General features: G+C 34.8%; 1 protein-coding gene across 15 annotated transcripts in view; it reads left to right on the top strand.

Annotated features, from left to right (window-relative positions):
* LOC118738899 (poly(rC)-binding protein 3) overlaps positions 1 to 13831 on the top strand; it is a 285579-nt gene that overhangs the window by 161513 nt on the left and 110235 nt on the right. The window lies entirely within an intron of this gene.

The raw sequence follows: 13831 nt of genomic DNA, 5'->3' as shown, positions 1-13831 counted from the left end.
GAAATTTGGAGTATAAAAGTTTTGATATCCTGGACACTCTTTCGATTTCGGTGATTCAAAAATAATGAAACTGATTCTAGGGTCTAGCCGATTTATGCCTGGGGCACGTTTTGGTCCATAGTTAATTCTGACTGAAAATAAAACCAATTTGAGAGGTGTAGCTCACAGGCCTTCGTCAATGTTAAGTCCGTCAGATTACCAGAAAAGTATTGCTGGAGATACCATTTGCCTAAACCTGGGTAAAGGCAGTGGAAGTATTCGGCATTCTAGACTTTCTGATCGTCCCCACAGCGGCGGCAGTAGTTAGGGGCTGGAAATATGATTCTGGGGACGTGAATCCCCATTAAGCAATGGCCCACAACCAGCCTAAGTGAAGTGCCCTAGACCTCTCCTTATCCCCACAGGGCTACAGACTTAGAGAAAGCCCGATTCAAGTTTCCTAGCATATTCAAAATAGTAGTAAGCCTTAATGAACCCTAACACACATACAAATACATACATAATTAGCAACATGCAAACTACGCAGTGCCTTCCTCGATTTTAATTTTTCCCTGAAATTCATAAACAATAATTCTAAATGTGTTTATTAAATTTTGCTATGCAGAGCTTAAACCAACATGGTCAGCTCGCATAACTCACTGTCCAGCAAGCATTGGCTAATCCTCTTGCTTCCCAGCCAGTCTTCTAGTATCCCTAATCCACGTGCATTTCAACATACTTTGATTGAACCCCACTGCATAGCTGCACAGCTGTGACACTAATACGCTTAGTTAATTGCGTTGTATTATAATCCTGTTTATGTCGCTTGCCCAACGCCACTCCGCTTTTTCCATATATGTATGTATGAAGCTGGCAAAGGATGCTCTGGATGCTGTTACACAGTAAAATCCCACTGCCGGGCCTCATTTTGTGTAATAAATATTATGCGAAAACCGCGATGTAAAACAGGACTCCACTCCTTTTGACATAATTCATAAATTTGAAATGAAGCGCGCGCGCGCTCGAACGCAAGCAACGGAGTGCTTGCTGGCGGTGGGTGGAGTACTATTGTACAAAATTATACCGCACACTTGCTAGCCTTTGTACTCGTATTTATATAATTTTTCACGGCTCAGATGGTTGAAGTTTCATTACGTTGCATTAATACAAAGGCAAAACAAAAACAAACAAAAAAATGGCTGTCCAGCCGCAAAAAGATATAAATACAACTAGCGTTCGTTTTTTTGGTTTTTTTTTACCCTTTATTTGTATATACTTTCATAAAAAATTAATTATTCACAAGTGCGCGCTTTGTTATGTTGCACACATATTTACGCCTGTATTTGGAGTTGTATGGGCGGGAGTGTGGGTATGGGAAAAGGTCATTGGTGCGAATTACGAGTCGTGCGTGAGTATGTCTGTTTGTCAGTCAGGTGTTATGAGCACGTAAGCGGATTCATACAATTTAACACACAATTGCCGGCATATCTAGCATTTAATAATTTACAATAAATATTAATTACTAGCAATAAAATTGTGTGGCGTTAAAATCATGAGGCTGTGGGCATCCAGCAGACGCGCACGTACTACAACTTTAATAACTGTCGAGAATTACATGGTACATGGTGAATGATGTGAGTGCTTGAGTCGTTGGCAGAATGTGAAGTATTTTAACTTATAATGCTGTATACGTGGCCTAAAGGAAACTTTTTTCTTTCGACGAATGTTCAAGGATCTCTGATTACAGACTGTTGAGAGGGTATTGGCGTTGTGACGTTTGTCATTTCTCTGCTTTCGGAAATTTTTACAGCAGAGTGGAATACTTTATTTTACTAGTACGTACCTATTCCATGTATCGATTCGTGAATACTCTCGAAAGCTACTATTAGTTTCTTATTGATTTTCAGCGATCTGCAGGGCAATACTGGCTAAGATAGTTGATGGTCTTTTGTAAGGCAATTAACAGACAGTGGACAAGATAATTTGAAAGATTTTGGTTATTCGCAATGACCGACCGACCCCAGTGGGAGTTCTCGATCAGCAGAATTTTTATATCTCTTTAAATTTCTTTTTCCTTTTTTTACTTAAAGTTTCTTTTAATTTTTAGATTTTGTTGTTTAAAAAAAATAGGTTCATTGAATTTTTAAGAACTTTTTTATTTTTATTTATTCCTTTTAATTTTTAGATAACATTATTCTAAAAAGAAAAAATTTTTTTTTTACTTTAATTCATTTATTGGTTTTTGTTATTTGATCCCAATGAAGAAGTCTGACGAGGAGAAGTGGTGATCTCCGAAATAGCAGCTAGAGCTTCTACCATTTGTAAATTGTTGTTGTTTTTTCGCAACATTTTTCATAAAAAATGGTCTCAAGCTCAATAAAAATGTTTGAATACAATTTCAAATATTTCTTTTATAATTAATTTTTTTTTTTTAAAGAAAACAATTTTTAACGTTCATTTAATTTTTAGAAATTTATTTTATTTTCCATTTTTATATTTAATTTTTATGTTATTGTTTAAAAATAGATTTTTTTTTAATTTCATTTAGATTTTGGAAAGTTATGTTTTTCGAATTTTTGTAATTATTGTTTCTCTTTTTAATGTATTTTATATTGTTGTAAAGAGGAACATCATTTTTTTTTTAATTTCATTTTTGATTTTTTCTTTATTATTATTTAGTTTTTAGAAACTCATTTTAGTTTCCAAATTAATTTTTAATTTAATTTGTAGATTTTATTAAAAAAATGGTTCGATTTCATTTAATTTTAGGACGGTTTAATTTTGTTTTAATGGTTTTCTCTTCATTGACTTTTCTCTTCATTTATGTGTATTTTTGTTTAATTTTTAGAAATTTATATTTTTTTATTTTTATTTTTTTAACTTATTTTATTAAAAACAAACTGAATAACGCTAAGAGCTCCTCATTAGCAGATATTCCAATTAGTCTTTCGAAAAATATAAACGAGTTTTATTTTTAACTAAAGATTTTTATGAAACTCGGTATCCAGGCATTTTCAAAACTCAAAATGGCGGACGCGTTTTTTTTTTAATTATAGGTTGTTTTAAAGCTTTCGAGACGCTTTAGGGGCCACAGTTTACGAATATGATATGATATGCAATTTTCAAAATTCAAATTGGCAGATCCAAAATGGCGAACGACTTAAAAAAAGTGGATTGTAATGATACTTGAAAGCTAGGAAATTTCGGAATCACAATATATTTATATATTTGTATATAAAATTTACATCCAGAAATTAGAAAACTATTACATATTTAATTAAACAATAGGAGGGCAAAAATATCACAGCTAAACGACCAAACACGTAAACTTAATTTTGGGCACTAGATTACGATGCCGTTTTCAGAAAACCCATATAACGACAAAATTTTGAGATATTTGGCTATAAAAAAATGCTGATGATGATAAATGATGAAATGGTGGATAAAAAAATGCTGATTAGGCCAATGAAAATGCGCAATGATTTTTTTTATAGGAAATATGCGCAGGAAAGGCGGCATGTTTGTATGGCATACACGTAGTACATGGCGTATGAGTAACATTTTCCCTGCCGATATATTTATCATTAAAAACTATAAATATGAAGCCCTTGGGAAGGAATTGTGGATTTGTACGCAGCTTTTCATTAAGACGGACTCTTTATCTGACTCTGTTCACAAGTATCTACTCCATTCTCCAAATAAAAGCTTACTGGGTATACACTCATACAGGAATGAACAAAAACAGCGTACCGTCACGAACACAATGCAAGCCCAATATTAATTGCATTTACAAAGTGTGTGACTCCCCGATACTATGCCGCAGAGGTGATGAACGAAATAGTGTAAGGAGAAGTGGCTCAATAGCTGAGTGGCTGGCTCATTCAGTCGTAATGAAATGTGGTAGAGAGCGAACTTTGAGGAACTTCACTACAATTACGCGCCGCTAAAAGGCAGTGAGCCGCGAAGAAAAAACAATAGCTAGCACATAAACAAAAACCAAATTAAAAAGAGAAGAGTTCATCAAACAATTGTTTAATTATGTATATCAATGTGCTGTGTATTACTGCAATTATATAAGAGCAAAAGCTTGTAGGCAATTATTGCCTGCCGCTATAGGTCGTATGCCTGCCTGCCTATCAGCAAGGATACAGTGCGCCATAGACTGTTGCACACGTGATGAATTGCCTACTGCTTTTGCATGTGATTGCGTGAATTGCGTAAATGCTTACCACATATCCTTGCATCTACTTACATATGTGTGTAGGTATGTGTCTGTATAAGTGGGATTGTGAATGCAATTGCGTAAATGCCAACACATTTCGTCTTAATTTGCTGTTGAGTCGACAAAAAAACATACTATTTTCAGCAGGCGCTTACATTCACATTCACTTTAGCATTCAAACACTTGCATATTAGAGTGCCTCACCAAAAAAAGTTGCAGTTTTTACACCGGAATTATGAAATGTATTAAATTTATAAATTTTCGCCAAAATATTTCGAAATAACAAGTCTTAATTTAGAAATACGTGAACTGGGCCTATTTGAAAATACCTCCAGAAGTGTCATTTATTTGATGCTGTTGACACGATTTTTATGCAGGCCTTTTAATCTTAAACTCTTCTATCAGCAGTGATGTTTGAAAAAAAAAATGTATATATTTTTTTACACTCGATTTTTGGAGTTATTTTATGGTTTTCCGAAATATTTTTAGCGCAAGCCCTCAAATATAATAATTTTTATAATTCCGATTGAAAATTAATACTATTTTGTAGGTTGTATGATGCACCCTAATGTGTATATAATTTTTATTTTACAGAAGAAAGAAAAAAAAACATTATAAAGAGAAGATCTATTACAGATAGGGCTTTTTAAAAAGTGGCATATAACTTCGGTGTTTTTGGTAGGTACTACCTAACACTAAAAAATTGTATTAAAAATATATTATACCAAAATCTGTGAAAAGTGCAATTTCGATATAAGGAAAACTCTTACATCAGAAGTAATTAAAAAAGTAATAATATTAAAAACTCCTTTTTTATTTATAACAAACTCGACTTTTGGAGTTATTTTAAAAACGGGTTTTCCGAAATATTTTCAACTTATGCCTTAAAATATAATAAATTTTATGATTCCGGTGGAAAAACAGCACTAATTTGTATGGAGTGTGATGCACCCTAATGTACATATTCATATATGAGTCAAACAAATAGCTAGGATTCAATTAATTGCGCATTGCCAAGCTGTGAAAATAAGCAACTTTTGTTTTGTTTCTACTTTGTTGGTAAATTTCCTCTGCACTTTCGTAAACATTTGCTTTGTTGCCGAAAATAATGCTGATGATACTCGTACGAAGGAATGTATTGAACTTATTCATCGTATACCACTGCCATGCTGTTATGCTTAATAAGTACTAGTCGTAATGCTACTAATGATTAGTATTGCTACTATACTTCTAATGATATTTTTGCTGATGCTGATGACCTAGTATTAAAATGATTTGCCCTCAATTTGCCGTGAGCAAAGAAAGCAAAGAGTGTTGTTACACAATCCTGCCCACAAGCAAAACAAACAAATGTTACAAATATCGAGGTTTTAATGAAAATCTCCAAAATGTGCCAATTCATACAAATGTGACCCCGAGATACTTTTACTTTGCTTTTGATCGTACGCGTGTGCATTTGATAGTATTGTCAACACATACCCAAGCTGCTGGCACACACACACACACACAAATGATTGTTGTGAAAGAAAGCACTTTTGCAAATAGTACTACCCACAGAAGTTACCCTTTCCTTACTTTATCTTTGAATAATAGCTAGCTTTCGAGCTTTTCGCGCCCATCACATAAATTCTGCCGCCTTTCAGTTGAATGTTGGATTTGAGTAAAGCTAGGGTAAGTAAGTAACTTTTTTTTTAATAATAAACTGATTAGGCTTGGCTAGCATACCCTAGTTGGAAAGATATGGCGCTCTTAATACTTTGACTAGAAAATCGTATTTCAGCAGCAATTTCAAAGTTGAAGAACTTGCACTCGCGACAAATGTCTGCCCATATCTTTATTCTTGACCCCGTCAATCCTGCCTTGGGGGAAACTGGGCAGAGAAGAAGCTCCTGGGAGCCATTTCGGTGGCGCAGTAATCTGCGTGACCAGGTATGAAATCGAAGCCCCTAGAACTCCAGAGTGTAGAGTCCTAAAGTCGGTGAACCAATCGGTTTCCCTGAGTCGAATAGCTGTTCGCGCGGCGGCAATTTTGTCGGCAACGTCGACAGGCTCTCATTCAGCATTAGTTAAGTGCCATCGTCGGGGTGGCCCACAGTGCCCCACTAACACCAATTAAAGCAGCCGGTATTACGTGGTCCAACTGCTTAGTGAGTGCCGCCTTTTCATGTGGGTTCCACCAGACTAGGGCCACATAAAACATAATAGGTCTCGCAGAGCCAGTATGCAGCTCCCCTACAGCAGTATAATACCTACCATGCTCTTTCCTCGATATTTGGCCTATACGACAACTTCTCGTCAAGGATCAAGCCAAGTACTTGACCTTGTCAGATAGCTGTAAGCGGTGACCCCCAACGGATGGAATAACAGTGTCAGGGATTTTACACTCTCTAGCGAATAAGACCATGGCACGAATATAGGCAACCGGTATCGAACGTAACTCGAATCTAAATTCACGGCATTCAATAGAGAGTGTACTTCGCCCGTTTAAATTGTATTGTGGAGATAACAGCTGCCATTTTGTTTCATTCGTTTCGAAACGAGTACTCACTCGATAACGAATGCCACGATTAGGGATTGATCTTCCTACGGGCCCCATATGTCCATAAAACTTACTATGATTGACACTTGGTGTAGTGAGAATGGACTGTCCGCTAACCGAACCAAAACCACAGTCCGGTCCCAGATAAGAAGCCGCGGCGAACATTTAAACGATGTTATATTCGATACATATTTAATAGCATTCGTGAGTCTTTCAAATAAAATCAGATTTTCGTTTTTACCTCACACACAGTTTATTTTATGCCCGCCCTTTTTGGAAAACCCTTCAGTACAGTGTAGTGAGAAAGAGACTGCACATTATTGACATTTCGAAACAATAGCTCCGAGAAGAACAAGAGCTTTATAACTTATCCAACCCATAATTTCATTTCTATGCTATGCTTAGTAAACTACCCCTACCCCTAAGCGCCGACACCAATTTGGCTCATAACTAAACTTTGGAATTTATTCGATTAAAGTTTCAAGCAAATGCACACACACGCCCACATTTACTATATCTATTATATGTTATGTGCTTGCGTGTGTACCGCGTGTATAGCACGCTGGGGACAATTGCTTGCTCTCGCTACATCTTACTGCAATGCGCTATAGCCAGCCAGCCATCCCACTCAGCAATTCATGAACCTGCTCTTATGTATGAGCAACACGCATACATATGAACTAGGAATTTTAAGGTCCCAAAAATCCCGGGATTCTTGGCAAATAATCTCGGGATTTTCGGGATTTGTAATTTGCACTGATGGCAATAATACAAACTCCTTTTCTTTAATAATTAATATTTTTTTATAAATGTCTAGCACATTATACATATAATACCGCGCGATAGTAAATTTTAAACACAAATATAAATATATTCGCGAAACGATGTGCCAAATATAGTAAAATTGTGTTTTTAGTTTTTCGCTCTGACGTCAGTAATTCGAAAATGATTTAAAAAATTCAGAGAAATGTGCTTAGAGAATAAGTATGTGTATCAAACTAAAGAGGATATCCTGTAGAATTTAAACAGATTCAAGTTTTTGGTGCAGAAGGACTGGTAAGTACTGAAAATGTCCTTTTAAAATTTGATCCTTGAAATTTCGCAATATTTTTTTTTGAAAAAAATTATATGTCAAGGACATATAAACTTGATAACATCAGCTTAAAAAACTACCTATTCGGCTTTGTGAATCCAAAAAATTTTAATATTTTTAAATTCTAAAGAAATTTCCTCTTGCATTTGGTACTCATAATTTTATTCTACATTGCATCGAATTTTCAAAATAATTTTTGGAATTAATCATATTTTGAAATTACAAAGTCCTTTAAAATAAATCCTGGCGTCAGAGAGAAAAGAAACGCCACTTTAAAAAAAAATTGGTTTCAAATTTATTTATTTATTATTTATTTTGTGGTAGGAGAGCCCCACAAACAACATAGAAGCAATGTTTTGGATTTGAGTTGTTGAAAAGTAATGAATATCTAAATCCCGGGATTGTGATAACGACATCCCGAAAACCCCGGGATAGGAAAAAGCTGAAAAATTAACATACCTAATATGAACATACTTGCGGACACACTCTGAGTATATGTTTTCATGAGTTTGCCGGTGTCGTGTTCGTCGTATGAGAGCCATAAAATCGTTTGGATTATGGATTATAAATGAGCATTTATATTGCAGAGGCATTCAATAAACAAAAATCGAAATATGTAGTTTTATTATTAGAAAAATTCTTATAAATTTTCGTTTGTTCATAGAGTTTTAGCTATGTATGTAGGTACAGGAAAGGTAATAAATAAGTAATTAGTAGTCGAAGTAATGGCTTTACTATGAAATGTGTTAACCTAAAATTTAATAAAAGGCTGAAAAATAGCCAGGAGAATTTGAGAACCCGGCATGGAATTGTTAATCATTAATTAAAATGACGTAAAGGAGAGGGCAAATTCCAGCAGCTTTTCTGGGACCTTAAATAACCCCTGTTGTAGGTTGCCTAGGCCAATTTTTACACAAGAATTCCAGGTAAGGAGGCGTGTGTTCGAGATCAAAAAAACTTGGTCAGTCGCCTTATTCCTTTGCACAGTACCTCAAGTTATTCAAACCAGGTCCTACTGGTCTTGGTATTCCAGCTTGAGCTTCCTTGCTTTCGCTGTCCATCATACGGTGCCCAGTATAAAGTTATCATCGGCATCCCCACGTACCAAATTTTAAATCCAACCCTATAGTTGTATTTCACATTTGCATACATCCATGTCTTTTGTAGAGTTTGTAAAGTTCCTCGTGGCATCTCTTGCGGTAACCAGTCGCTACGAATTGAAGCCTTAGCTCAAGACAGAAGAGTCTTAATCAAGCCATTTCGACGTTCGGTCTGTAGTCCGTAGCGTCTGTTCGCTGTACCTCATGAAGCCATCGCAGAAAATGTACTGTGCGCAAGGTTTAGAAGGTTTTAGTACCTAAAAAGCCGAATTTAATAACCGCCGGTACGTTACTCCTCTATAAGAAATTTGGTAGAAAACGCTCAAGTAAGCGTAAGTTCGTTAAGCGGGTAACCTGTGAATTTCACACAGGCGAATCAAAACTTGGCGGCGGGAATATTGATGGTGAGATCTTCTGTAGAGAACTCTCTACTTCCCGTATTTGAAGTGCGACAAAACGAGTCAAAACTTGATGGCGGATGTATTGATTGAGGTGTCTTCTGCCGGGAACTCTACTGCTTACGGTGTTTTAAGTGCGGCAAAACGAGTCAAAACTTGACAGCGGAAGTATTTAGGGAAGTGTCTTTTGTTAAGAAGTGAGCTTTATGCTGGGATTACTGCCATTAACGACTCAGCCGATTGGCTGCATATTTTTTGATGAACTGCTGACTAGTCTGGGTATCATGCCAGCTCAGCGATTAATAGTTGAAAACCAGGACATGACAAACTGCTGGTCTTTCCAGTCCTGGGTATTCCACGGACAATCAGACACTGTCCGATTTTGGAACAGGCCTTTAGGCTAAATATCACACCTTATCCTGACTGTATTCCAGCGGTTCAACCGTTGTGAAGCTGCGGTCTACACTTGTCAACGCGCACTTCCTGAACAGCCACCAGCAACCTTCTGACTACGGAACTTTGTTCTCGTCCCATAGCGTTTTTCCTAGTTGGCTTAGCACAAAAGACAGACATCTTAAAGCCCAAGGGTGCCCCTTATCAGAGCTGGGTCGTAATGATTCCTTTAGGAATTAAATTACTCCCAATTACAAATTACAAAGGAATCAATTACTTTCTCAATTCCTTGAAGTAATTTCAAATGTAATTGTTTTTTTTTTAACTCCATTACAAGGAATTTCATATTGTAATTGGAATAAATTACGTGCTAGTAATGTATTTTTTTTTCCAATTCCTTTGAAAGGAATTGAAAATGTAATTGATTTTTTTTTTCAATTCCATTACCTGGAATTGCAAGAGTACTTTAGTTTTTTCAATTACTCAAAGGAATTGTAAAAGTAATCGAGAAATTGAAAGTTCATTCACGAATGTAAAATGTGGAATTTTTGTTGTGGTCAAAGATTAAAATCGAAGGCACACATTGGACATCTTCTATGTATGTATATCTTCTATATCTATATATATAAAAATGTTGTGTTCGTATGTCACGGTCGTCAAAACTCGAGAACGGCTGAACCGATTTGAATATTTTTTTTTTTTTTTTGTTTTATACAGAACCAATGATATCGCAAAAAATTTGAGGGTTGCCACATATTTGAAAATTTTTAAACCCAATTATATTGATAAAATAAATGAATTATTACAATATTGGTATCAAATTAAAGACGGTTAAGAAAGATAACTGCTGGAAATATTTTTGAGGAGTGTTGCCACCTATTTGAAAATTTTATCTCAGTCAAATTGATAAAATAAATGAAATATTGCAATGTGGGTATTAAACTTTAAAGTTTTACGAAAGCTTACAGCCGAAAATATTTTTGAGGAGGGTTGTTACCTGTTTGAAAATTTAACTAAATTTAATTGATAAAATAAATGACTTATTACAACACAGGAATCAAATTAAAGAGGTTTAAAAAACATGACTGCTGGAAATATTTTTGAGGAGGATTTCCACCTAGTTGAAAATTTTAGTTCAGTTAGATTGATAAATAAATGAAATATTGCAATATGGGTATCAAACTTTACTTTTTTAAGAAGGCTTACAATCGAAAATATGTTTGAAGAGGGTTACCACCTGTTTGAAAATCTGACTCAATTTAATTGATAAAATAAACGATATATTACAATATACATAAGTATAAAATTAAAGAGGTTTAAGAAAGATGACTGTAGGAAATATTTTTGAGGAGGGTTGTCATCTGTTTGAAAATTTAACTTAAGTTAATTGATAAAAGAAAACTTATTATATCGGTATCAATTTAAAGAGGTTTAAGAAATATGACTGTTGGAGACATTCTTGAAGAGCGTTTCAACCTATTTAAAAGTTTTTTCACTGGACATTATTTGAAAAAACTTAAGACAGATATTACGCTAACAACTAAATTGTCAAACCGCTAAATTAAATAAAAATTCTTCGAAAATTTTATTTTGACAACAATAACCACGCGATGTACATTTTTTTTTTAAATTTGGAGGTATATTTTAGCTTACAGGTTATCCTTTAAGTCACCTACGCCTCTAAGACGTATGTTAAGGGTTTAAGTAACTCCCAAATAGACTAGGCTTCTAGGGTTAAAAACCTTAAAAATATCCCGGATGACTCATCTAAATCCGTCCATCCATTCTTGAGTGAAAAGGGGTATGGCATGGCGTAGGTTCTTCATTTCATCAAATTTGAAATCACTCTGTACCACTAAAAACTTCTGACTTTAAAAAATAAAACATTACTACACATCATTTGGCCCAATTTTTTAATTTCACATCTCATGTTTGAGATTTCAAATAACAGTGCAGATATGACGACCCTTTCATTTCATTTCATTTCATTTATTATTATAAAGAAAATTAGTACAATAATCCCAAAATCTTTTTTAGTACAACGGTAACTTAAAATTAAGACAAAAATAAGAGTTGAGAATAAGAAATGCATAGTACATCGTGTCAAACAAAGCCTGACAAATAGCATTAGGCAAAACTTACAAATCTATATAAAACCAAGAGAGGAAGAAAAAATAAAAAATAGGTATAAAAAAAATTAATTAATAAATAAAAATTAAAAAAAAAAAAATATGGATTAGGGCATGGCTGCTAAAACCAAATATCTTCCAAGTTCATGTCTTCAATCTCCGGCAATAAAATACTGTTTGTCATACCTTTCTAGTCTCATGCCTCTAGTGCTTCAGCAGAATTTTCAATGAAAAAAGCCATGCCAATTTTTCCCCATGAGTATGGAATTGATCTTATATATGTATATATCCCCATACCCAGTTTTAGTCCTCTAATACAAATATATGCAGTTTGAAAAATTCGGTTTGTATGGTAGGTGCCACGCCCCTTTTCTATATCGAAACTTTTTTTTAGCCTATAACCATCCTTGGAAAGTCTGCAGTAGATTCCTAAATTTCAAAAAAATCGGTACGGCCTTTCTCGAGCTTTGCGAACAGAAAAAAACGGCTTTCAAAACATATATTAGTATAGACTAGCCCATATCTGCTTGCTTTGCGGCTTAAAACACTATTAACGATGAAAATCGATGGATATATAAACAAGTTTGCAAGGGTTAAGTGAAACTGCAATAATTTTTTGTATGAAATACTAGCAGGAAATAATGTTACTCATACGCCATATCGTACATGACCGTTTGATCATGTTTAAGTTTGAATCTTTTTCATTCGCAATGCAAACTTAAAATGAAAATAACTTGACTAAATGACCTTATCTAAAAAAAACGGTGTACAGGTCTGTAACATACTACCCAAAATTAATTTTGCGTGTCTCGGCGTTTTTTGTGTAATTTTAGCGTCATTACAGTGTTATCATCAAAATTTAGCCATAGCAATGCAATTTGTTTATAAAACTCTTAGGTGGTAGGATCTCCAGTCTGACAGGGTTCGTAATTCAAGCGGAGTCTATCCTCATTTGTAACGCAGGATACCAGTAAGAGTACTTCAAAGGCTCCAGAAGGCACGCCATTTTGGGTGGAATTAAGGGTACCATAATATACACAATTAAGTCAGTGCATTTTTATAGATACGCAGGGATTAGTCCAAGAGAACAGCAGTGCCCAAGGTAGCAACAGTCCGGGCGGGTTATGCGTGCTTCGACATTTACGGGTCTCATCTGCCGCGAAGCGCATTCGCGGTATGATCTGGAAAATTTATCCGTTACTGACTGAACAGATACAGTTTAAGTTATTCAGTTTTCTTAAAGTTCAATTAGTAAAACTACTTAGGTATAAGTTATTTATTCAAGGCAGTTAGCAACCAAGAAATTTATCAAAGCTATTGCAATTCAACAGTAAACAAAATTTTTTTTTTTAGAAATTTTTCAATTACTTTTTAAATTACTTTGAGGAATGGAATTCGAAAAAAATCAATTACACTTTCAATTCCTTTCAAAGGAATTGGAAAAAAAAAATTACATTTTCAATTCCTTTCAAAGGAATTAAAGAAAAAAACAATTCCATTTGAAATTACTTCAAGTAATTGAAAAAGTAATCGATTCCTTTGCTGTAAACTGGATGAATTGATTCCTAATTACAATAACTGAGGAATGTAATTGTAATTGTAATTTAATTGCATTTACCCAGCTCTGCCCCTTATAAAGCTGCTACCATAATCTAACTGGGCTATCGAGTAGATGAACACTTCTGCTGAAGGTCTGATGAGATCCATGAAGCAAAGGCTAGATAACAAACTAAATGTTTGGCCTCCCGAAAAGGTATTCTAATTGTGACTTATGTATGTATGTCTCTGATTTCTTGGGCCTGCCACTCCTAGCCACTCCTTATTACAGCTTTCTCATTTAATTACTTTCGTTAAGCAATTTTCTCTACCGCTTTTGGTAATTCCCACAAATTTTCAATTTACCAAAAATGCCTACATCCATGTTATTGCTACCCAAAAAGGGTTGTCTACAATATTTGTGGTTATAATTATAATGACT

The sequence above is a fragment of the Rhagoletis pomonella genome, unplaced genomic scaffold, assembly GCF_013731165.1.
Source record: "Rhagoletis pomonella isolate Grant_MI unplaced genomic scaffold, Rhpom_1.0 Rhpom_scaffold_00005, whole genome shotgun sequence".
Taxonomy (NCBI): Eukaryota; Metazoa; Arthropoda; class Insecta; order Diptera; family Tephritidae; genus Rhagoletis; species Rhagoletis pomonella.
This window is presented reverse-complemented; position numbering and strand designations above follow the sequence as displayed.